This window comes from Pleurodeles waltl, chromosome 8, assembly GCF_031143425.1.
Source record: "Pleurodeles waltl isolate 20211129_DDA chromosome 8, aPleWal1.hap1.20221129, whole genome shotgun sequence".
In the NCBI taxonomy this organism is placed as follows: Eukaryota; Metazoa; Chordata; class Amphibia; order Caudata; family Salamandridae; genus Pleurodeles; species Pleurodeles waltl.
In genome coordinates, this window is record NC_090447.1 from 1,330,001,084 (window position 1) to 1,330,025,539 (window position 24,456).

Consider the following 24,456-nt stretch of genomic DNA (forward strand, 5'->3'; position numbering starts at 1 on the left):
GAAAAGGGTTGGATCGGAAAAGAGCCTTTGTGTTGATGGTGTGTATATGATAATTAGACATAGGACAGGATGTGGTTTTTTTAGTTGTATCTTTGAAATGCACTCTGTCTTTTTGATATATTCCATCCAGGCCAAAGCGTACATTGTTATAGTATATACAGAAATAGTTTATTGATATGTTTCCTGGATTTTTCTATCTATGGAGAAAACGAGGTTGCCCACTGCCACTTTTGTGTTTGACAAATGTTGGAGAACACCAAGGCAATATATGAGGAAAGTGACATACATTTAACAAAGGTATCCTTCATTATTATAATTTCCAGTCCTACCCCAGTAAATGTGCCTAGGTCTTTGCCACCACAGTGCACAATCATGAGGTCTGGATATTGCCAATCTGCAATTCTTTCAACCAAAAGCAGCAGTTGATGCCACTTTAACCTTCTCTGGCCAACCTGCATAATGTCTTCATTAGGTAAACCTAGGTCCTTGTCAATGCCACTTCTTCTAGCACTCTCTCTGGCCCAAAGCAAAAAACTATGGCTGTGACGCCACGCTCTACCGAGTATCGGAGCACCAGCATTGCCACGGCCCACGTTTCTACCTGTCTTCTCTTGCAGCAGGGCCCAGAAAGCACATTTCGTGCTCCCAGTCACGCCGCTTTTCCAGCCTGCCTACCTGATACACTTTCCCTTCCTTACCTTGGGGAATCCTCTTCTTTCTTACTTTTTTCTTCTTCTTGTCTTCCACTTTTACTTCTTTCCTTGATCTGGTGTCCATGTTGTCTTCTTCTTGGTGTCTTTTTTTCCCAGCATGCTTTTTTTCTTTTTCTTTTTATACTGCTACTTTTTTCCTATTCTTTCCTATGTGGCCTTCCCAATCCAAGATGGTGTCGCTCTTTCTTCCTGTTTGTCACTTCCTGTCTCCTGGTATATAAGCCTTTCAGTTCTGGTCTTATTTGCGTTGCAAACACTTCCGCTTGGTGGTGAGCCTCGCTCCTGTTTCTTCGTGTTTTTCTCCAGTTCCTTTTGCTCTTGGCAAGGGATTATTCCATTTATTCCTTTTTTTTTATTATCTCTTTTCCTCTCTATCAGGAGTTCCTGTGTAGAGATTTTTCCCACATTTTGTTTTTTTTCCTCTGGGACTCCTTCTGGAGGGTATGTTCTGCTTTGACGTTTCCTGGTAAGCAGCATCGTGGCTACTAGAAAGGGTCGCCCTAATCTTGGTCAGTCTAGAACCAGCAGAAGACCCGGTGCTCCTTCAAGTTCTTCAAGGTGGGAAGCGATGTGCAGACCGTGTCAATGGCCCACAGTACAGAATCTTTGACCATTTTGAAGAAGACAAGCAGGAGTAGCACACAGAAGTCTTCAGCAGAATGAGGCAGTTTTGAAGATGAAAAGCAGTTAAAATGGAGGACAGCAAGTGAAATATACCAGAACATAATTCATTGAATGGTGGAGATGTCCACAGAACTAAAATTAGGTAGTTGTTTTAAGAAAAAAAGTAATTAACTCTGTGATTGGCTTTGGAAAAATAAAAGAAATGTATGCAGTTTGGGATATGCCTGGAATTCAACTCAATCAACCACAATTGCTACAGTTAATGTGAAGCTAGTATGCTGTTGAGAGAAGGTCTTGTGAACTTTTGACCTACTGGTAGGGAGAGACTATTGGGAACATGGTTACTACAGAAATGGAGCTAAAAGAGTGTGGGGGGAAGGGAACATAAGAAACTGCAGTGTGAAACTGAAAAGCAGAAAGCAGACTGGTGTTTAGAAATTGCTCAGTAAAGGTGTATGTCTTGTATTTTCAAATATTTTACAAAATAAACATAAATGAAAAGCATTGATAACAGATTGTTAAATGCTTTTAAGGGCTGTTGCGCAGACTACACGGGGTATGCTGAGCTCCATGGGGATCTGTGGATTCTCAAAAAAACCCTACCAATTTGGGCTTCTTCACAGAAAACATGGAAAGGGTTAAGAATAGTGACCATGTAGAAGTGGTATGGCAAAAAATAAAAGATGAAATAATGTTTCTGATTTGCTAAGTACAGGAGTGTGGGAGCACAGTGGGAAGGGTAGCCATTATTGGTTCTTCTACTAAGAGTGAAGGAGGATTGCTAAAATTCTAATTTGATATTTGCAGTGGAAAACAGATGTTAATAGATATTCAAATAAAAGTTGAACAAAACAAATATATTTTACAGGTATGTTAATTAGGTTGTACTATAAAAACTATATTTAACAAATCTATAAGTGTATATAAGCTGAAAGAAAATGTGTAGCTTCTAGACACTATAGTAAAACACAAAATAGAAGGGAAAGTAGATGATAACATTAAGTAAGCATATAGTGAGCAGCAAAGGAGGAAGGAGAATTGCTATACTGAAATATAGTTATTTTATTAAGCCAGCACAAATGAATGTTTTGAAATAAGATGTGGGTGCTTGCTTACAGTATGTAATTTTCACCCACTCACACAGGCAGGCACATACACATACAGTTACACTTCCACAAAAACACTTATGTACCCCACACTCATATAGGAAGACATTGACTGACACACTGTCACACACCCATAAAACCATTCACACACCCATTTACTCACCTATCATCCACTTGCATAGTCCTTGACATACCCGCGCAGGCACTGTCATACCCACTCAAACAAATATACAGCCATTCATGTACCCAACACTCACACATCAGTTACACACACAGTTACACGCCTAGACACCCAGTTATACACCAGGTCACCAATCCATACAGCCACTTACATACTTAGTTACAAAACTATACAGTCACTCACACACACCCAAGAAGAGGCACTTACACATCCACTCACACCCCCACCCAGCACTTTTGTATCTACCATTATCAGAGCCACTTGCACAGTTACATACCCACATGCCCACTAACACAGCCAGTTACCAATCCATACATCCACTTACATATTCATTTAGACATCTATACAGTCACTAGCACACCCAGTAACATATCCACACAGCTACTCACGTATCCAGTGACACACCCACAGAGGCACTAATAGACTCACTCCCATATCCACTCAACCGCTCGCACACCCAGTCACCCATCTGTACAGCCACTACACAGCCTGTTTCACAGTGACATAACCACTTATGTAGCTACTCACTTGCTTCTAGTATTTAATCCGCAGATCCATAAAATGAATACAAAAAAGAGAAAGACTTGCTACACTGCATTTATAAAACATTTACATAAGTTACCTTATGTTGATTTGGTAATTGTTACATTTGAAATATATAACAATAGAATAAATGTGTTACCAGAATGTATTTATAAACTTGTAAAAATGCATATTAGTAAATAGAACTTATAGGTGAAACTGTAGTACAATTTATATTTAAAAAACTGTGAAATTCACTAAAACACTAAAGGTTACAGGGGTGTTGTAGTTAAGAAATAGCATTAAAAACCATACAAATTGACTGCAAAAAACAAAGGTTACCGGGACATTATAGTTAGGCTCAGATTTCACACACACAAAACTATGGACATTCAGCAGTTGTAGTTATCTGGCTAACTATAACTTTCACCCCGCAATGCACCGTTTATGACCTCACATTATACATCACTCATGACATGGTCAGTGGCATCACTGATGATATCGCTAATGACATCATCCAGCAAAGTAAACTTTAGTATACTCCATAAAATACCATTTAATTTTTCAAAAAATGAGAAAACTACACAGGTGAGAGGTGTACAGCACAGAGCTCACTGTGTGCTTATCAACTACTACACTCACTTATCAATAAAGAGACAGTTCTCAGTCGATAGCACTGTCTCTTCTGAATCTCTACTCTAAACACTAATAACCAAAGTAAAACATCTAACTATAAACTAGTGGTGTCATGGCACCATGTGGCTGATGGACAATTGACGTGATAACACTTGCCGCATCTAAGAGAACGGTACACCTATACCTGTATTCGAGTATCATCTCCTGAGGAAAGTATTCAGAAACGCTGATATCATGACACAGCACGGCTGAAAAGTAATTAAAGTCATAAAGTCAAGGGGATATATGACAGTGTAGAGGCTAATTCATTGATAATAGTACACCCACTTTAAAAACTGAATAATAGATCAGATGACATATGCTAGAAATAGCATCACTCTTTAGTACAGAATGAATAGTAATTTAACTTATGCAGTAGCTTAGTATATATCTTGAAGTCTCAGAACATTTTACGAAACACACTCACTGGATGATGTCATCAGTGATGTCATTTGAGATGTCATTGGTTTTGTTACTAACCATATCATGAGTGATGTAATATGTGAGGTCATAAGCAGTGCATTGCGAGGGTGTAAGTTATAGTTAGTTCCGATAACCTTAACTGGTGACTTTATGTGGTTTTGTATGTGTAAAATCAGACCCTAACCATAACGTCCCTATAATCTTTATTTTTTTAGTAAATTTCTACGTTTACTTAAAAATTATATTTCCTACCTATAACGTCCCTCTATTTTTTTCAGTGAGTACATAGAACAACAACTCATAATCACAGTCTGCATACGTAAGAAGTGGTGATTTTATTGTGCGAAGAACCATTCGATGGAAACAAATTCCACACGCATTTTGGCCCATCAAAAACGACAACGATAATGGAATCACTTTGCAAAGATGAGGATGTGCCTCTTCATTTTAACCAGGTTTTTACGTTTTTTTATGTTTATTGTTTGCCACTGGCACTTTAACACTAATTTTCCTTGCTTATGTACAGAACTCCCAGGTATCAAAAACGATTATAATATAGTTTTAAATGATTTAAGTTTATTCACAGGTAGAAATATGTTTGAGGTTCAGGGATGGTATGGCATATGTGCAGTGGGGCACTTTTAGAGGTAGTAATGATTTTTTAGGGTTTAGAAATAGGTAGTGCATAGGGGGTTACTAATGGGATTTTAAAGCTCAGGGGTGGTGTTAGACCTAGCATCCTTGGTGTGATATTCACCCAAATGTTTTGCCTTCACTCCCCCGGTTTCCTGAATTCCTTTTTGCTGGCTTTAGGACTGCTTGTGCACTTTATCACTGCTTACCAGCGCGAAAGTGCATGTGCTTTCCTCTTCAGACGTGGTAAAACTGACCTCTTCTAATTGGCATATGTAATTTACTTGTAAGTTCTTAGTAAATGGTACTACATGTACCCAGAGCCTGTGAATGAAATACTACCTCTCGGCCTGCAGCGCTCATTGCACTCCAGGACTCCAGGTGCACCTGCAGACGGCTAGAAAAAACATGGAGAACCAGCAAGTCCCCAAAAGACCTTGCGGCCTTCAAATCCACCATCAAATCCCACCACCACATCATCAGGTCCACGAGGAAAGCCACCCTGCAGAAGAAACCCACAGTTGACCCCCTGGACCTCAAGAACTACCCCCCTTTTTTCTGTTGCCTTTCCCACCCAAGGTCATCGAAAAGGCAATCAACGCGCAGCTCCGCAAACACATTGAGGACAACAATATCCTGGTCATCTCCTAATCAGGTTTCAGGAGCAACCACAGCACGGAGACCGCCCTCCTCGTCGCCACAGATGACATCAGCTCGCTCCTCGACTGAGGCCAAACAGCAGCCCTCATCCTAATGGACCTATCAGCCACCTTCGACACAGTCTTGCATGACACCCTCTGCTCCAGACTCCATGCAGCTGGCATCTGCAGAAAGACCCTACAATGGATATGCTCCTTCCTGACCGACAGAACACAGAGAGTCAGACTCCCGCCATACCTGTCAAAACTTACAGAGATCAGATGCGGAGTTCCACAGGGCTCCTCTCTGAGCCCCACACTCTTCAACATTGTCATGGCCCGCTCACATCCATTGTCAGGAACCATGGATAAACATTGTCTCCTATGTCAATGACACACATCTGATCATCTCACTGACCAAAAACCCCACAACAGCCAGGAAGAATTTTCACAATGGGATGGAAGCTGCCACCGCCTGGATGAAGAACAGCTGCCTCAAGCTAAAGTCTGACAAGACCAAGATCCTCATCCTGGGACTCTCCACATCAGCCTGGGACGACTCCTGGTGGCCTGCTTCCCTCTGCAACCCCCTCACCCCACCAAATCACGCACGCAACCTCGGCTTCATCCTGCATTCATCGCTTACCATGACCAGCCAAGGCAACTCGGTTGCATCCTCCTGTTTTCACACACTCCGACATCTCCGGAAGATCTACAAATGGATCCCAAACGACTGCCACAAAACCGAAACCCACGCCTTGGTCACCAGCAGATTTGACTATGGCAATGCCCTCTATGCTGGCACCACCTAAAAGAACCTAAAGAAACTGCAGCACATCCAAAACGCCTCTGCCAGACTTATCCTGGACGTCCCCCACCACAAACACATCACCAGACACCTAAGGGACCTCCACTGGCTCCCCGTTGAGAAGAGGATCAGCTTTAAACTCCTCGTCCAAGCATACGAGGTGCCCCACGATCTACGACCCACCTACCCCAACCACTGCATCACTTCCCCCCCCGCCAGACCTCTCCACTCTGCTCAACAGGCACTAGCCACTGTACCCCACATACAAAAGACCTCAGCTGGAGGATGATCCTTCGCCTACCTCACAGCAAAGAGCTGTAACGCTTTGCCTCTTCACCTCAAGCAGTCACCATCATTGCCTTAATTCAGAAAGGACCTTAAAACCTGACTCTTTGGCTGAAGCACAGAAGAACTACCCCTCGGTGCCTTGAGACTCCTATGGGTGAGTAGTTGCGTTCTATAAAAATTATTGATTGATTGATTGGTTGACTGAAATAACACTTTAAAAACATGTCACAGGCTTGCCACTGCAGCCTGTAGTGCAGATTTAAAATGCCATTTAGGCCTGGCAAAATAAATCTCTGATCAAGCTCACACCTTCCTTTCTAACATGTGTATGTCATCCCTGAAGTAGGCCCTAAATGTCTGTAGGGTTGGATGCAAAGTATTTAAAGTGTAAGACATGTGTTCTCAAGTTCTACATGTCCTGGCAGTGAAAATCAGGCAAAGTTGTTTACCTCTGTTGTTAGGCCTATCTCCCCCATTGACTAATGCTGGATTACATTTTTACATTTGATAACCACTAACTTTAGATTGGGAACAGTTAGAGATATGCTGTTTGCACTCAAACAAATTGTAATTTAAAATTATATTTTTAATGGGAAAGTCGGATTTTAAGTCATAGTTCTAAATGTGCCACAGTTAGAAAGTGGTTATTTTCCTGCCTAACCAACCCTGCCTTCTGCCAGTGTCCTGGGTCACTTGATTGTGAATGGCTCTGCTGTTGGGGTTTTGTGTATTGTTTCCAGACAGTGACACAGAGGGAGCTAAGGTGTGGACTGGATAGGCCTCCTGGCAAGATGAATGGGGAGAGGCTGTAGGCAGCCCCCCTCCAACTTCAAAGGGCTTTGCCTACAGCACACACAAAGGAATCTGACACCAGACCTGCCCTGCTTTTTGTCACCCTAGGCAGTTTGGAGCCTTGACCAGGCGAAGAGGAAAAACTTTCTAGACCCAGTTGTGGAGGTAAGACAGGGTTTTTCCAAACATAAAGGTCAACGCCAGGTAAAAATATTGGACCTCCTCAGCCACTTATCAGAACACTCCTGGACCTGTGGAAGATTCAGAAGAAGGACCGTCTTGCTGCTTGAAAAATTGCTTTGCTCTCTGAAGAAGGAAGGCTAGACCTCCTTTGCCTTCTTCCCAGGTTATCCGGAGTGACACCAAGTGTCAGTTGGCTGATTTCCTGTGTGAGCTACAGGGACACAACAGATTTTATAGGCCTTCCTGTAACTGACCAGTTGCAACTGGACCTGTCTGAGCCCTGCAGCTGGCCTCTGCTGGAGTGAGCCCTGATCCCCAAGAGGTGGCCCTACACTCTCAGGTGCCTGATCCTTGGCTGGCATCAGTGGAATATCCTTCAAGAAGAAAAGGTGAAAATCCTGACGTTTCGGCTCCAAGCAAATGCAAACAGACACTTTCACTCCAAAACTCTGTTGTCCACGACAGTTGTCATACATGAAGCTCCGGTGAGACTTTCTCTCTGTGCGACCATTTGTGATGACCGGCAACACGAGACATGCACTTTGCACCACTGCAACAACAGCCTGTGACGAAGGCGAAGGCAAAGCCCACGTGCCCAGGCAAGTCCACCACGACCAAAATGGATTCATGCCCATCAGATCTATGTCCCTTAATATCCATATGCTGCACAGATTTCTCAAAGAAGCCCTGTCACTCTGGCTCTACTCCGCGAGGAGGAAAGCCTCCTCCTAGTGGACTTCACCATCACAAACTGAACTCTTTGCAATGGTCATGTGAAGGTAAGTCTTCAGATGGACCAACCTGGCCCTTGTATCTGACCCACGCTCTATAGAACATATAATTCTAAAATCAGGAACGTTCATACTATATTTTTCTTCATTTACAAATAAATGAAAGTCGGTTACAGTCTTAATTTGCACACAACTACATTTTCCGCTAAATACAATAAGAAGTCATGGGAGAGAGAAATTATTGGTATCCTGAAACATCTAAGGGAAGAAAAGGTCACAATATTTTCTGTTTATGCCTTAAATAAGTGAAATGTAAAATTCTCCATTGAGTTACTTTCTTTAACATCTCAGTTTTGTAAAGGAGGAATTGCCATTGCTTGTTACCTAAAAGATGCCCATATTATATAGAAAACAGCACATCAACTCTTAACTAATCAGTTATCTGAAGAAAATCCACATCACTAACATGGGCATTAAAAGACCAATCAACACCTGGTGGCAACTAGAGTTGGGCGAAATTATTTTGTGAAACAGCTGAAATCTGCCTGTTGAAATTGAAATTGAATTTGGGCTACAAGCACGACCCAAATTTGCGCCACCGGTTGTCTAAGAATGGAGCGGATTTAGCGGTTCGCTCTTGGTGTGAGCACATTATGTGATTTCATGAAACACCTTCATCCATGCTGGTGAGAACTTAACTGGGAACAGACCCATCTTCTATGCAGAACTTATCATGTAAGCCTTGTGCATTTATTTATCTGTGGGCACATGGAGCCATGTCACAGAAACTTTCATTGATGCAGGCAGAAACAGGCCAAAACCATTTTGTAAACTTTCCGGATTCCTACCACCATTCTTGCTCAAGGCACTGCTGGTCTTACTCCCAAAAAGCAGGATGGGACCCTCTTGAAGTTATATTTTCAGAAAAATATTGACAAAAAGATTGTTGGAATGCATGCCCAGGCTGGTCCACCACTACCAAAATGGAGTCATGCCCAGCAAATCTATGGGTCACATGACAAAGCTTTTTTCTGATTGCAAATGGCCCGATTTGCAGAATCCTGCCAAATTCTGCTGTTTGCAACAATAAAAAAGCATTTTGCGATCCACAAAACCAATTTTGCAATTCAGTAATTTCTTTACCGAATCGCAAAAAGGGTTTGAATCTCGCAGTTAGGAACGTGCGTTCCCTTGCTAATTGCGAGTCGCAGTGTGATGTATGATTGTTTTGTGATTATGAATGTGGTCACAAAACAATCGCAGTTAGCACCAATTTCAAATTGGTCACTGTCACTCAGGCCTTACTCCGGCCTTACTCTGTCTGCCTGCTCCTGGACTTTGAAAAGTCTTTTGATTCACTGGACTGGGAGTACATGTTTGTGGTCCTACAAACAATGGGCCTTGGTGACAGGATGTTGCAGCTGATCAAAATCCTACTCACGGAGCTGACAGGCCAGAGTGAAAATTGACCAAGTGATATCTGATCCATTTCTGGTAAGTCGTGGTACACCCTAGGGGTGTCCACTCTTACCATTACTATTTGCATGTTTTGGGATTGCCCTGTCTCCTGCTCCTTCTGGGATGAGGTATGCATGGCCTGTACCCGATCCACGGGATGCCAGGACCTCAACCACATTGACAGCTCCCTACTAGTGCTCTATTAACATCCGAAGGCAGGGGAGAGGCCAATCGCTTTATCGTCCATGGCACTACACCTGGAGAGAGTTCAGGGTCTACAAAAGCGCCCAATAGCAGCCATCTGCGATGAACTACTGCTCACGTTCCAAAGCGACCCTAACGACGAACCCAGGCCGCCAAAGCCTACCACACAGGCAATAATACACTCCCTTCGCGCACCTCCCCTTCAGCAGCATGTGTTACTTGATTTATTCTCGCCCCCACGGCACCCGCAGGACTGTCAAGGGCAAGTGGATCCGTGCCTTGGCACACTACCTTATTACTCTCACCAATTGTATCACACAGAATCAGACTCACCTTTGTGTTTTGAATTCCATAGTACTATACTTGAGTATCACTGAATGACTGCATATCTGTATAAGAAGGTGCAATCAAATTTTGCTCCTGTGATTTTGCCAATGTCAAAATAGCAAAACTTTCAATAAAGATGGGTTAAAAAATATTTTGTAAACTAATTCTGCTTGGGTTCTGAAGAAGTAATGAAAAATGTTGCCCTAAACTATATAATAGAAATATTTTTACATCATGACAATATTATGAACAATGGGTGTGAGTACCAACAATGTATTTTGTTCGTAGCAATGATTTTCATAAATAAAGCAGTCCACTGCCTTTTGCACATCTTCATCTGCCTTGTCTTAGTCCTTAAAAAATGAGGTTTGCCTCATTCAAAAGACAGGATTTGCCTATCCTATCTCTTAACAAATAAAAATGTAAAATCTCATACCGCCGTCTCTAGGTAAGGCGCTTCCCTTCTCAGCATGCCACGAAGGTGACCACTGGAAGCACACTTCCTGTTTTTATTGCTGCACTGTGACAGATGATGCCGTCCCAACTGATAACTGCAGCTGTCGGGAGGGCCTTCACTTCCCAGCTCGCTTCTTTCCTCAGCCAGGTTTCTTTAGTTGGACTGACACTTGGGTAACTTCCAATAGACTCCCAGTAGTGTACTTTCCTTTTTAGTTGTCTTGCTGTATGCACTTACCTTTATGTCCCTTCATTGTCACGGTTTTTGAGTTGACCCTTAGTCTGACTGGTAACTTCTATTTTTTTCATGACGCCCTTCTTGGGCTGAGGCTGTGGCATCCTCGGTCCCCCTTTTGCTTTCCTGTGGTCTCGTTACAGATGGACGTCATTTAGTGGTGGTGCTTAATTTGTAAATCAAAACGTGCCGGTGCCCAAAGCCCTCCTCTTAAACACGCAGCTTCTACCATTAAATGTGAGAACACAGAATACTGAGGCGTTGTAATCCTGAAGCCATCTCGGGGCACTTCAATCCATATACAGCCACTCCTTGCCCCTTCAGCTCACGCTACCAGCTTTCTACTTTCTCCCTTTGGTATGGTTTTTCGTTTTTCCCCCTTCCTCCGTCTTTCTCATATGTGTCTTTTGGCAGAAGAATAAGCCCCAGGCCCTCAAAAATAAGTGTCGGTGCTCAGCACCGGAAACAACAAGCACTAATTAAGCACTGAGCTGCGACCGCCAGCTTGCCCTTTGCGACACCTGACACTGCCTTTGCGACCCCTGGCTTCAGAGGTGGCAAAATCAGTTCCAGGTACATAGTGGCTGCTCCTCCTTATGGACGTCAGCTGGGACTCGGCTCTCTTTGTTTTCTTCAATAACATATTATTCACTATTCGTGTAATACAAGCAGGGTACAATTAGATGGGACTGTGCCCTTCCATGGCAGCTGAGGTAAGTAAAAATGCTTTTAAGTGTATGTTGTGCGCGTGCTTTAGTGTGACAGCGCGTTTATGTGAGAGAGTCTATGAAAGTGTGAAATTGTGTGCATGTGTGTGAAAGTGGAGGTCCAAGGGCGCGTGATGTCATTTCCGCTACCCCTGGTATTTTGGTGAATTGACGTCTATGGTCTCGCAGTGCCTGCTTGCCTCCATATTCCATATGTAAGGACTAACATGAGAAAGACGGATAAGTAAGTAACACCCCTATTATTTAACTACAATCTTTATTACTCCAAATCATAGTCGTTCTTACCACGGTTCCGACTTTCCACCCTCCGCTCCCATCAAGTGCATTTGGATTTGCCTGATTGGACAGCCTTTGCCCGGAAATATAGGAAGGGGTTAATTAATATCTAGGGACTTGATATCGTTTTTTAACTTTTTTTGCTAGTGATATGTTAGGTAAATCCTGACCGTGGAACGAGGCGAATCTCATTGTGTAAAGACTGTGTCGAGGATGCCAATGACTACCTGTAAATGGGACATAAACACCAATTTTTTCCGAAATAAAGCAAATCAATTGTATGCTGTTTTGCAACCCAGATGATACAATTAGGACAAAATGAGTTTGCCTCTAATATAGTTCCATCTTTGTCAGCTGAAGGTAGAGAAAATACATAAACACGGAAAACAAAGTGAAATCAGGTTGTGATGTGCTTGTCTCGGACCAAATACTGTTTTCTCTGTTCCACACTGTACACACAACAAAAATGGTGCCTTGTTTCTTTCAGTGGCACAGACTTTCTCTTAAGCGGTCTTTAGTGATAAGAAGTTTCATTCAGTGGAAATTGAAACTGTGTCCCTGCCCCCAATATCTCTCAGTGGGCACTTTTGTGGCATCTTTTTAGTAGCAAGGCTTGTCAAATGCTGCTCCCCACATCAAATATGTCATCAGAGATCACATATGCCTGATATCATTTTCCGTTCTATTTATATTCAGCTGACCTCTGGTTATTCGTTCAGTTCCCCCTGTGATTTATTATCACTCGACAGTCTGTAGCAGGCCATGGTTAGTATGAGGGCTGAAAAACCTCTAAAGCAGCACTGTTGACCCTTGTATGAAAGTTCTTGTCATCAATAGGGTGTTTGCAGTGACATCAAATTGTTGAATTTATTATGGTTTTCCAGAATAATAGAAGTAAGGATGTTTTCACAGAATAATATTTTCAACTCTCATTTTTATCCTTCTATTTATCCATTTGTATGATCAAGTGAAATGTAATTATTTTCGAATTATTCTTCCTTTTATCGACTCTCCCAGGTGTTGATTCAATTTGTAGTGGCATTTAAAGCTCCTTGCCCTGCCAATAAAAATGTTGTCCACACTGTGACTTGTCTGTGAACCATGCTTCATTAGCAGAGCACTAACAAAGACAATATCGCCTGTGCTATAGCGCACTCAAAGTAAATAAGGTGTTAGTAATCACTTGTGGGCAACCAGTTTGCCTCAAAAGCACTTTGTTGCCACCCTTCTTTTTTTAACCCAGTTTTGAACCCTTTATGTGCTGAGGTACCCCAGTGGTAAGCCCTTTTCTTAACATTTGGAACAGTCAAGCTCAAGATTACACTATTTTTTAGTGCAAATTACATCTAGGTCTAATAAGAAAAAAAATGCTGCACACGAAAGTGTGTTTTTAGATATCGCCTGAGACAGCGCACTTTCAAAAATCTTTTGTTACTTAAAAAAACAAAACAAAAAGGGCTTTGGGCCTGCCCATTACTTACCATTGGTCTTCTTCATTGTCACGCTTAACTTCTTGCTTTCCATTGGTGAGCTTGTGTGGGCTTAAGTTGTCTTCATGTGTTTGTCTCTTTCCTTGAACGTGGGCCAAAACTGACTGATTTTTTCATAAGTGTTCTTCTGTGTTGCTTGCACTGGAATAGCGGTCCTTTTTTTTGTTTCTTGCATGACAACTTGATTATAAGGTGAAGCTATTTTTGCAAAGCGTACAAACAATTAATAAATCACTTTATGATGTAAGGTAATTTTTACACTACGTGGACACATACACCTTTTCAAAACACAGGATATATGTTATTAATAAAACTTCCTGTAAATTATAAAAAAGGCAACCCACAAACATACATTTTCGGAACTTGCCTCTTTTACTGATTATGAAGCAATAAAGCTACTTTCTTCCTTTAAGAATATTGCCAGACAGCATGTGTTTTTAAGAATTTGACTTAAAGTCCATAAGGCCTGACTCCATCTTGAACAGGCCGAGACTCAATTTTCTCCATTTTTGCAGAGTCATGGACATATCTGCCTCTGATGCACATGTTGTTTGTCTTTATCCTTCAATAACCTTTGAAAGTGCCATATCACACAATAACATTGATTAGAAAACCTGATGTGACATCAGTCTGGAACAAGTGCCTTGTTATCTCCGTTTCAAGGTCAGACAAGAACAACAACAAGAACAGTTCTGCCTGAACTGATATATTTTTTATCTTATTTGTTGTCAAGACTTCATGTAAGATTAACATCTTGATGCAGATAAGGTATTTCAGACACTCCTAAATCTATGTCAGAAATTCCAAACTCAGATAGAGTATAAAAGGGCTGCCAATTTCCAGGAGAGGTTCTTCACCCCCAGATTATCGCACAAGATAATGCTAGAGAGGCTGCTGAATTCCACTTTATGCAGATACCAAGCCAAGTCCAGGAGGAGAGGATCTGATGTGCTGCATGTTTTCCTTTCGCAGGTAACACTGCCTCCTTGACCTCTGATAACTATAGCATTTTGCTGTAAACAGGTATGCAGTGTGTTGATTCTCCCTACAAAACGCAAGATGAAAGTTATGCTAATCCACGTCTCCTAGTGTTAGGTTGTTTAATTACATTTTAACTATGGTAGAGGTGTTTGTTTTATTCTAGTTGTTGGTAACATGTAATTGTGTTGTTTTAATGATATTCTGTGTGGTTATTCTAGATGTGCTAAGCAACAGGATGATACTGTTGAAATAAATGCTTTTTATTTGAAGTGTCTTTTTCTTAGCTCAGTGTGCATGTGATATTGTAGCAAAAAAAATTGGTCTTTCAGATTACTGGGGCATCCCTGCATCCATGTGAAGGGACTGTTTGTAACACAAAAGCATTGACTCCACTTCAGCTATGTATTGGGTGGGGTTCTGTGGGGCTACAATAACCTATCTTTCACATTCAGTCATTGGTGCATTGAACTAAGTTCACTTGTGTCACTTGTGGGTGTGAAAACAAACTCTGTAGAGCTAAGACAGCCTTAGCATTCACACCAAATTAACATTTGTCACTGTGTCATATTTACTCACTTATTGGTTGCCTGTTTTATCATTTACAAGATATTTTATTCATCATCAAACATGCTGTCTTTTCAGAAGGCTTATGTTTCAATCTTACCTGTTTTTCCTCTACCAATCCCAAAACTCTAAAATCCCCCTTACCTGACATTACCTCTATCGTCCCCTGAATGCTATAATCACCCTTACCTTCTTCACCTCTACCCACCCGATCCTGAATCTCAACCCACACCTTTAAACCCTAATATCACCTTTACCTCTACCCACCCCTAAACCCTAAAGTCACCCTTACCTCCCTTTGACTCTGCCCTCCCCTTAACCCCAAATTCACCCTTACCTCCCTTTAACTCTGCCCACCCAAACCCTAAAATCATCCCTACTACCTTTTACCTTTACCTACCCACAAACCATCAAAATCACTCTTACTGCCCATTACATCTTTTCATCCTTTACCCCCCTTTACCAATACCAACCCCTAAACCCTAAATTCACCCTTACCTCCCTTTACCTCTACCCACTCTGGAACCCCAAATCCATCTTTACTATCCTGTACCTATACCCCCTAAAACCATTATTTGCTCCCTTTACCTCTATCCACTCCTGAACCCCAGATTCACCCACACCTCTACCCTCCAATAAATCTCTAAAATCAGCCTTACCTCCCTTTACCTCTAGCCACACCTGAACCCCAAAATCACCCTTACCTTACTTTACCTCTACCCACCCAGAAACCATAAAATCATTCTTACGTCCCATTACATCCACTCATCCCTAAATACCAAATACACCCTTATTTCCCTTTAACTCTTCTGACCCCTAAACACCAAATACATCTTTACCTCCCACCCCTTCTACCCACCCCTAACCCTAAAATTCACCCTTACCTCCTTTAAAATCGACCCACTCTCCCCTCCCTTTACCTCTACCTACCACGAATCCTAACACCACCTTTTCCTCCCCAACCCTAAAATCACCCATACCTCACTATATCTCAACCCACCAGTAAGCCCTATAATCACCTTTACCTCTACCCACCCCTAGATCCGAAATTCACCCTTACCTCCCTTTCCCTCTGCCCACCCCTTAACCCCAAATTCACCCTTACCTTCCTTTCCTCTGCCCACCCCTTAACCCCAAATTCACCCTTACCTTCCTTTAGCTCTGTCCACCCCTGAGCTCTAAAATCACCCTTACCTCCTTTTACCTTACCCACCCATAAGCCGCAAAATCACCCTTATCGTACTTTAACTTTACCCAGAAATCATAAAATCATTCTTAGCTTCCTTTACGTCTACTCATCCCTAAACACCAAATACACCCTTATCTCCCTTTACCTTTACTGACCACAAAACATCAAATACTCCCTTATCATATATTACCCCTACCTACCCATTAACCCCAAAATCACCCTTACCTTACTTTACCTCTACCTACACACAAACCCTAAAATAATTATTTAATTCCATTTACGTCTACTCATCCCTAAACACCAATTACACCCTTACCTCCCTTTAGCCATACCTACCCCTGAACCCAAAATTCACCCTTACCTCTTTTTAAATCCATCCACCCCTGAACCCTAATATCACCCTCACCTCCCTTTACTTCTCCCCACCATGGAACCCCAGAATCATCCTCACCTTCCTTGACCTCTAACTACCACAGAACCCTAAAATCACTCTTACCTCCCTTTACCTTTACCTGCCCCTTAAAACCTAAAATCGCCCTTACCTCCTTTCATCTCTACCCCCATAAACCCTAAAATCACTCTTATTACACTTTATGTCTACTCACCCCTAAACACCAAATACACCTTTACCTCCTTTTACCTCTACCCTTCGAAACCTAAAATCACCCTTACCTCCCTTTACCTCTACCCACAGTGAACCCTAAAATCACATTTACTTCTACCCTGCCTAAACCCTAAAATCACCCTTACCTCCCTTTACCTATACCCACCTCTGATACCTAAAATCACATTTACCTCTACCTTGCCTCAACACAAAAATTACCCATACCTCCTTTAACCATACCCACCCCTGAACCCAAAATTCACCCTTAACTCCCTTTACCTCTCCTCACTATGGAACCCCAAAATCGTCCTCGCTTCCCTTTACCACTACCCACCCCTGAACTCCAAAGTCACCATTACCTCCCTTTACCATGTTCCTGTCTCGCTCCCTAAAATCCCCCTTAACGCCATGTACCTTTACAGACTCCGGTCCCTAAAATCACCCTTGCCTCTGTTTACTCCTACCCACTAAGCCTAAAATCACCCACATATCCCTTTACTTCTACAGACCGCTGAATCCTAAAATCACCTTTACTTCTACCTACCCGTAAACCTCTAAAATCACTCTTATATCCCTTTACCTCTGCCCACTACTGAACCCCACATTCTACCTTACCTTCCCTCTACTCCCTTTACTTCTGCTCGCCCTTAAACCCTAAAATCACCCTAACTTATCTTTACCCCTACCAACCCCTGAACCCTAAATTCACAGATCCCTCTGTTTGCCTCAACCCACCCATAATCCCCCAAATCACTTTTACCTCTCACACCTAAACACCTAGGGGCATATTTAAGAAAAGTGGCACTGCACACATTTGACCCTAATCCTGCAAAGCACCCAAAGGCCCATTGTAACCAAATGAAGCTTCCTTTTAATGCCTGCTCTAAGCAGGTGTTAAAAGTGCCGAAGAAAATGACCCAAAGAAATCTCTTAGATTTATTTGTGCCATTTTTTGGCCCCCTAACGGGGAAACGCCCCCTATGGATACATTATGTCTGGCGCAGGCATAATGTAGCGCAAAGGGGTACAAAGTGGCGCAATGCGTGCACTGTGCCACTTTGTAAATATGGCGCCACGTTTTTGGCCTTCTAATGCCACATTAGCGTACAAAAAACAATGCTAATGTCCTGTTAGAATGGCACTAGGGGCTCTTAGATATGCCCCCTAATTTATCCTTATCTCCCGTTACCTCTACCCACCTTTGAACTCTCCTATCACCTTTACCTCTACCCACCCCTAAACCTTATAATGAGACTTACCTTCCTTCACCTCTACCCATCCCAAACTTTAAAGCCTCTCCTACCTCCCATTAGCTCTACTCAACCCTAAAATCACCCTTATCTTGCTTTACCTCAACCCATCCCTGAACTCTAAAATCACCTTTACCTCTGCCCACCCCAAACCCTTAAACCACCCTTACCTTCCTTTACCTGTTCCCACCCCTGAACCCTAAAATCACCCTTACCTTACTTTACCTCAACCCACCCTTAAATCCTAATGTCACTCTTGCCACGTGTTACGTCAACTGACTCCTAAACACTAAATACACCCTTATCTCTCTTTACGTGTACCCACCCTAAGCCCTAAATTCACCTTTACCTCTAACCTCTCCTAAACCCAAAAATTACACTTACCTTCCTTTACCTCTACCCATACCAAACCCTTTAAAGTTTACCAACTGTTGAACCCCCAAATCACCCAAATTTCCCTTTACCTCTCCCTACCCTGGAACCCCAAAATCCCTGTTACTTCCCTTTACCTCTGTCCACCTCAGAACCCTAAAATTACTCCTTAACTCCCTTTACCTCTACCTGCCTCTAAACCCTAAAACTCCCTTACGCTTCTTTACCTCTTCCCACCCCTGAACCCTAAAATCACCCTTATCTCCCTTTATCTCAACTCATCCATACACCCTAAAGTCTTTCCTGTCACACTTTACGTCTACTGACTGCTTAACACGAAACATACCCTTATCTCCCTTTATCTTTACCCACCCCTGAACCCTGAATTCACCCTTACCTCCCTTTAATTTTACCTACCCATAAACCTTAAGTTCACTCTTACCACCCTTCACTTCTACTCACCCCAAACACCAAATTTACCCTTATCTCCCTTTACCTCTAACCACCCCTAAACCTTATAATCACCCTTACCTTCCTTTACGTCTACCCATCACAAACTCTAAAACCCACCTTTACCTCCACTAGCTCTATCCTTCCTGTTCCTTAGAATCCCCCCTACTTCCCATTACCTCTACCCAACCCTAAAACCACCCTTATCTCACTTTACCTCAACACACCCCTGAACCCTAAAATCACCTTTACCTATGCCCACCTCTAAACCCTAAAATCACCATTACCTCACTTTACCTCTACCCACCTATAGGCTCTAAAGTCACTCTTACCACCCTTTACTTCTACTCACTCCTAAACACCAAATACACCTTACCTCCCTACATCTCTACCCACCCCTGAACCTCAAATTCACTCTTTCCTCCCTTTTCCCATTCCTAAACCCTAGCATCACCCTTGCCTCTCTTTACATCTTCCCATTCCTTAACCCTAAAATCACCTTTTTTAATAAAATGAAAAGTACGTAATAAATAAAAAATACTTGTCTACATGGTAAAAAGTACTGTCAGGTAAAGAAACAAATGCTCACCTACATGGTACTTAAGTGCGTGGTAAGGCTGCATGGTAAAAGCTGTTTCCCCTCAGGCAAAGCACATCCCTGCACTCTTCTTAAACACATCTGCCACATCCTACTGCCAAAAATGATTTTGGTGGCAGTGTTGGTGGTTTTATGCCCTTCGGTATGTTCAGTAGGCACTTTCGGCTCTTTTGGCCTCATTATGGCAGTCATTACAACATTGGCGGTAAAAGCCGCTTACCGCCGTGCAGAAGACCGCCAACACACCGCTGCAGCTGCGAAATTCCACCACAGCTATTATGACCCACATCTCGGAACCCGCCAAAATTCAGACACCCACACAAGTCCGCCACACCAAAGGTCAGTGATAAACTGGCGAAAACAAATCCTCCTCCGTCACGCTAACAGAAATACGCTCACACTATCACGACACACAAATCCACACGGCGGTCTTTCGACCGCGGTATTCCATTGGCGGTACACACCGCCGCGCTCAAAATACACACACTCTTACAACACACAGCCACATTGGACAATTCAAAATACACACACCTGATACACATACACACACCACTCCCACACACCCAAATACAATATAAAACACACACCCATATCACCCACAAACCCCTGCAACAAAAATTGAGAACAAAGCACAGAGAGAGACACCACCAGCAAGTACAACAGCATCCACAGGCACATAACACCATCACCCACACAACTTCCACGCACCTCACACAACACACCACTACATATCACCACACTTATCACCACACACACCACCCCACACATCACCTACACCACCCCATGGCACGGCAAAGACACCCCAGGTTCTCGGAAGAGGAGCTAAGAGTCATGGTGGAGGAAATCGTCCGGGTAGAGCCACAGCTTTTTGGAGCACAAGTGCAGCACACCTCAATTGCAAGGAAGATGGAGCTATGGCGAAGAACAGTGGACAGGGTCAACGCAGTGGGACAACACCCAAGAAATTGGGAGGACATCAGGAAAAGATGGAACGACCTACGGGGGAAGGTGCGTTCCGTGGTCTCAAGACACCACCTAGCAGTTCAGCGGACTGGCAGCGGACCCCCACCTCCTCCCCCACAACTAACAACATGGGAGGAGCAGGTCTTACCGATTCTGCATCCTGAGGGCCTCGCAGGAGTAGGTGGAGGAATGGACTCTGGTAAGTCAAATCTTAACTATTACATCCCCCACCCTACCTGCATGCTATCGCATACCCCCACCCTCGCCCCCACCCCTATCACTCCAACTCCTCACAAATGTACCAATATCACAAACCACACATCCCAACACCAAGCCCTGCATGCAGCAACAAAGCATGGACACCCATCACCAAAGCATGCACACTGCACATAGCCATACACACCCCTAAACCATCATCACACAAGCTCCCACACAGGAATGCCAGCACTGGGGTACACGGTCACCCACCCATTGCACACCATGACACACACAGATGCAATAATCATGCCTTTCCACCCCTGCAGGACCCCTACCCAACGTCACCAGACAGGAGGGTCCAGACATGTCCACTCCACCCACAGAAGAGGCCCACAGTGATGACAGCAGCTCTGTCCAACTGGACCTAGATGACCAGCCCGGACCATCGGGGGCCTCGGGACAGTCGGATCCCCTCACACAGGCACAGGCCACCACAGACCTTCCCCCCTCTGGAAACACCAGCACAGCACCCACCCAGTGGGCCCATACCTCCATCCCCAGGACACGTCAATCAGCTGTGTGTCCACCACTACAGGGAACCCAGGATAACCCACCACCCCAACAACAACAGGGACCTGGGGGCAGTGGCAGTGGGCACACGGCCCAGGGGACAGAGGCCCAGGAACACAGGGGAACTGGGCGTGCTGCCGTGCGACAGGGGGTGGACAGGCCAAGGGAACCCACTCTCCACGAGGCTCTCTCCTCCATCATGGGAGCATACCACCACTCCCAGGAGACGATGGCAACGGTACTGGCCAAGTTTCAGGAGGAACAGTTTATGGGCTTCATGGAGGAACTCAGAACCATCAGCTCCACCCTGGGCACCATCGTAGGGGTGCTGAAGGAACTACTTAACACCAGGAGGGACACTGTGGCACTCCAAGGGGCCCCTGACACTAGCATGGACGATGAACTGCCCACCACCTCCGCCGGCGCTAGTGGACAGGACACCCGCCACAGCACCATCACACCAGCACCCCACCCTCTGCAGAGGGAGAACCACCCCGCAAACGGTCCCTGAGATCCAGGAACAAGACAGAGCATGATGCCAAGACCACCGCCAAGAAAATCTGCCATCACCCCTCACCATTTAACTTCCCCCGCCAATATTTTGCATTTAAATAAACACAAATGATCTGGAGTCTGTCTGTGATTTCGAAATAGTGTATTTGCAATTACAGTGACCAAATGTTCTTGAAATAGTAATGTCAACATACCTATGTCACACAGCTCTAGTCCATGAGGAATCTAAGCAGATGACACACGTTGGGACCCACATCTGTGAAACCGTAAGAGAAGGTGACAACTCAGTGACCATACACTGTGTGAAAACGACAGACAGAGAGGTAGTAGTGTAAAAGTACATGTAGTAGGCAGGAATGTATTCTCACCTGTGTTTCACTGGAAATATTGCTGGATCACTGAGTCCCTGTTCTGCATGTCTTCTTCCTCTGCTTCATCCTCATCACTGTCTACAGGCTCCACAGCGGCCACAACACCGCCATCTGGACCATCCTCCTGCAGAAAAGGCACCTGTAGTCGCAAAGCCAAGTTGTGAAGCATACAGCAGGCCACGATGATCTGGCACACCTTCTTTGGTGAGTAGAATAGGGATGCACCTGTCATGTGGAGGCACCTGAACCTGGCCTTCAGGAGGCCGAAGGTCCGCTCGATCACCCTCCTAGTTCACCCATGGGCCACATTGTAGCGTTCCTCTGCCCTGGTCCTAGGATTCCTCACTGGGGTCAGTAGCCATGACAGGTTGGGGTACCCAGAGTCACCTGCAAATGGCGAGGGACAACTGTTAGACACACACTAACCTGTAGGGATAACCCCAGACAACCATTCCCACTGTCTTGCTTCCAGGGGCTCATCTAATAGCCACACACGGTGCCTCTGAAGTTGACCCATCACATAATGGATGCTGCTATTCCGCAGGATGTAGGCGTCATGCGCTGAGCCAGGGAACATGGCATTCACATGAGAGATGTACTGGTCGGCCAAACATACCATCTGTACATTCATGGAATGATAACTCTTCTGGTTTCTGTACACCTGTTCACTCCTGTGAGGGGGGACCAAAGCCACATGGGTCCCATCAATGGCACCTATGATGTTGGGGATATGTCCAAGGGCATAGAAGTCACCTTTCACTGTAGGCAAATCCCCCACCTGAAGGAAAACGATGTAGCTCCGCATGTGTTTCAGCAGGGCAGACAACACTCTGGACAATACGTTGGAAAACATAGGCTGGGGAATCCTGATGCCATGGCCACAGTTGTTTGAAATTACCCACTTGCAAGGAAATGGAGCACTGACAGCACCTGCACTTGAGGGGGGATTCCTGTGGGATGGCGGGTTGCTGACATCAGGTCTGGCTCCAACTGGGTACACAGTTCCTGGATTGTGGCACGTCAAACCTGTAGGTGATTATCAAATGTCTTTCCTCCATTGTCGACAGGTCCACCAGCGGTCGGTATACCGGAGGATGCCGCCATCTCCTCACATGTCCCAGCGGACAGTGCCTATGAAGGACAACAGCGACCACAGAGTCAAACAACTCAGAGGTACGTACCCACAGTTTACACAGAACACCAATCATACACAAAAGGTGGCCTGTATGTGTGTTGAGACTAGGCCTAGGTATGTGTGACGCAGTTGGAAATTAGGCCATGTGGGCCCCTGAAATGGCAGCTGCCTGACCTCTAAAGTGGGACAATGTGATGTGAGGTAACTGAGCTGGCGTTGTACACCGTCGCGGTAGGCGATGGGAGACCGCAGCGCAATGCTGCATTGTTTAACATTGGAACCTATGGGTCCCAGGAGCCAATGACGATGTACGCCAGTGGTGATGGTACACACCGCTGCGGACGTGATCGCCGCGGACGTGACCGCCATTTTCTATCTGTTGAATCACTCGATACCTGATCTTCGACAGGAGAGGACCTACACTGCAAGTGCTGCTGTGACCTCAGTCTGGAAGAGACAATGGCTCGTGCGTCTGGGGAAAGGGCCCCTGCCTTCACATCGGAGGAGTTGGAGAAGCTCATTGATGGGGTCCTCCCCCAGTATACGCTACTCTACGGTCCTCCAGACAAACAGGTAAGTACACAGGGAGCATGTTGTATGGGCTATGCCTGTGTGGAGAGGGCTGGATGTAAGAAGGAAGGGGGCAGAGTTCTGCGTGCATGAAAGACGGTGGGTGCATGTGCCACATGGCAAGGGTAGGAATGGGGGCCACTCACTTTGAAGGTGCAGTTGGTAATGACTTCTCTTCTTCCCCTGTACATTTCATGTAGGTCAGCACCCACCAGAAGAAAGATATTTGGAGTGCCATCGCCAAGGACGTCCGGACCCTGGGGGTCTACCACAGACGGAGCACACACTGCCGGAAAAGATGGGAGGACATTTGCTGCTGGAGCAAGAAGATGGCGGAGGCTCAGCTGGGGATGGCCTCCCAACGTGGGAGGGGTGCCCATCGAACCATGACCCCCCTGATGTTCAGGATCCTGGCGGTGGCCTACCCGAAGTTGGATGGGCGCTTGAGGGCATCACAGCAGACACAAGGGGGTGAGTACACTCTCATTCAGCTGACTTTGCGCGCAGTGGAGTTGTCTGGGTGGGGGATGAGGGCTGTGGGTTTCCCTAGGCCAGGGTGAGTTCACTAGGCTAGGCCCCTCCGTAAGCCATGGCCCTGTGGCCCCCACCCCACCTCTGTAGAGTGCCAACTACAGCT

The 24,456-nt window shown here is 44.6% G+C and overlaps 1 long non-coding RNA gene across 1 annotated transcript in view; it reads left to right on the forward strand.

The window, feature by feature from the left end:
* The window catches only part of LOC138248616 (uncharacterized), a 223,506-nt gene that overhangs the window by 108,439 nt on the left and 90,611 nt on the right, over positions 1 to 24,456 (forward strand). The window contains exon 4 of the long non-coding RNA XR_011194610.1: positions 4,523 to 4,699. This is a non-coding gene — a long non-coding RNA (uncharacterized lncRNA). The remainder of the gene's footprint in view (positions 1 to 4,522; positions 4,700 to 24,456) is intronic.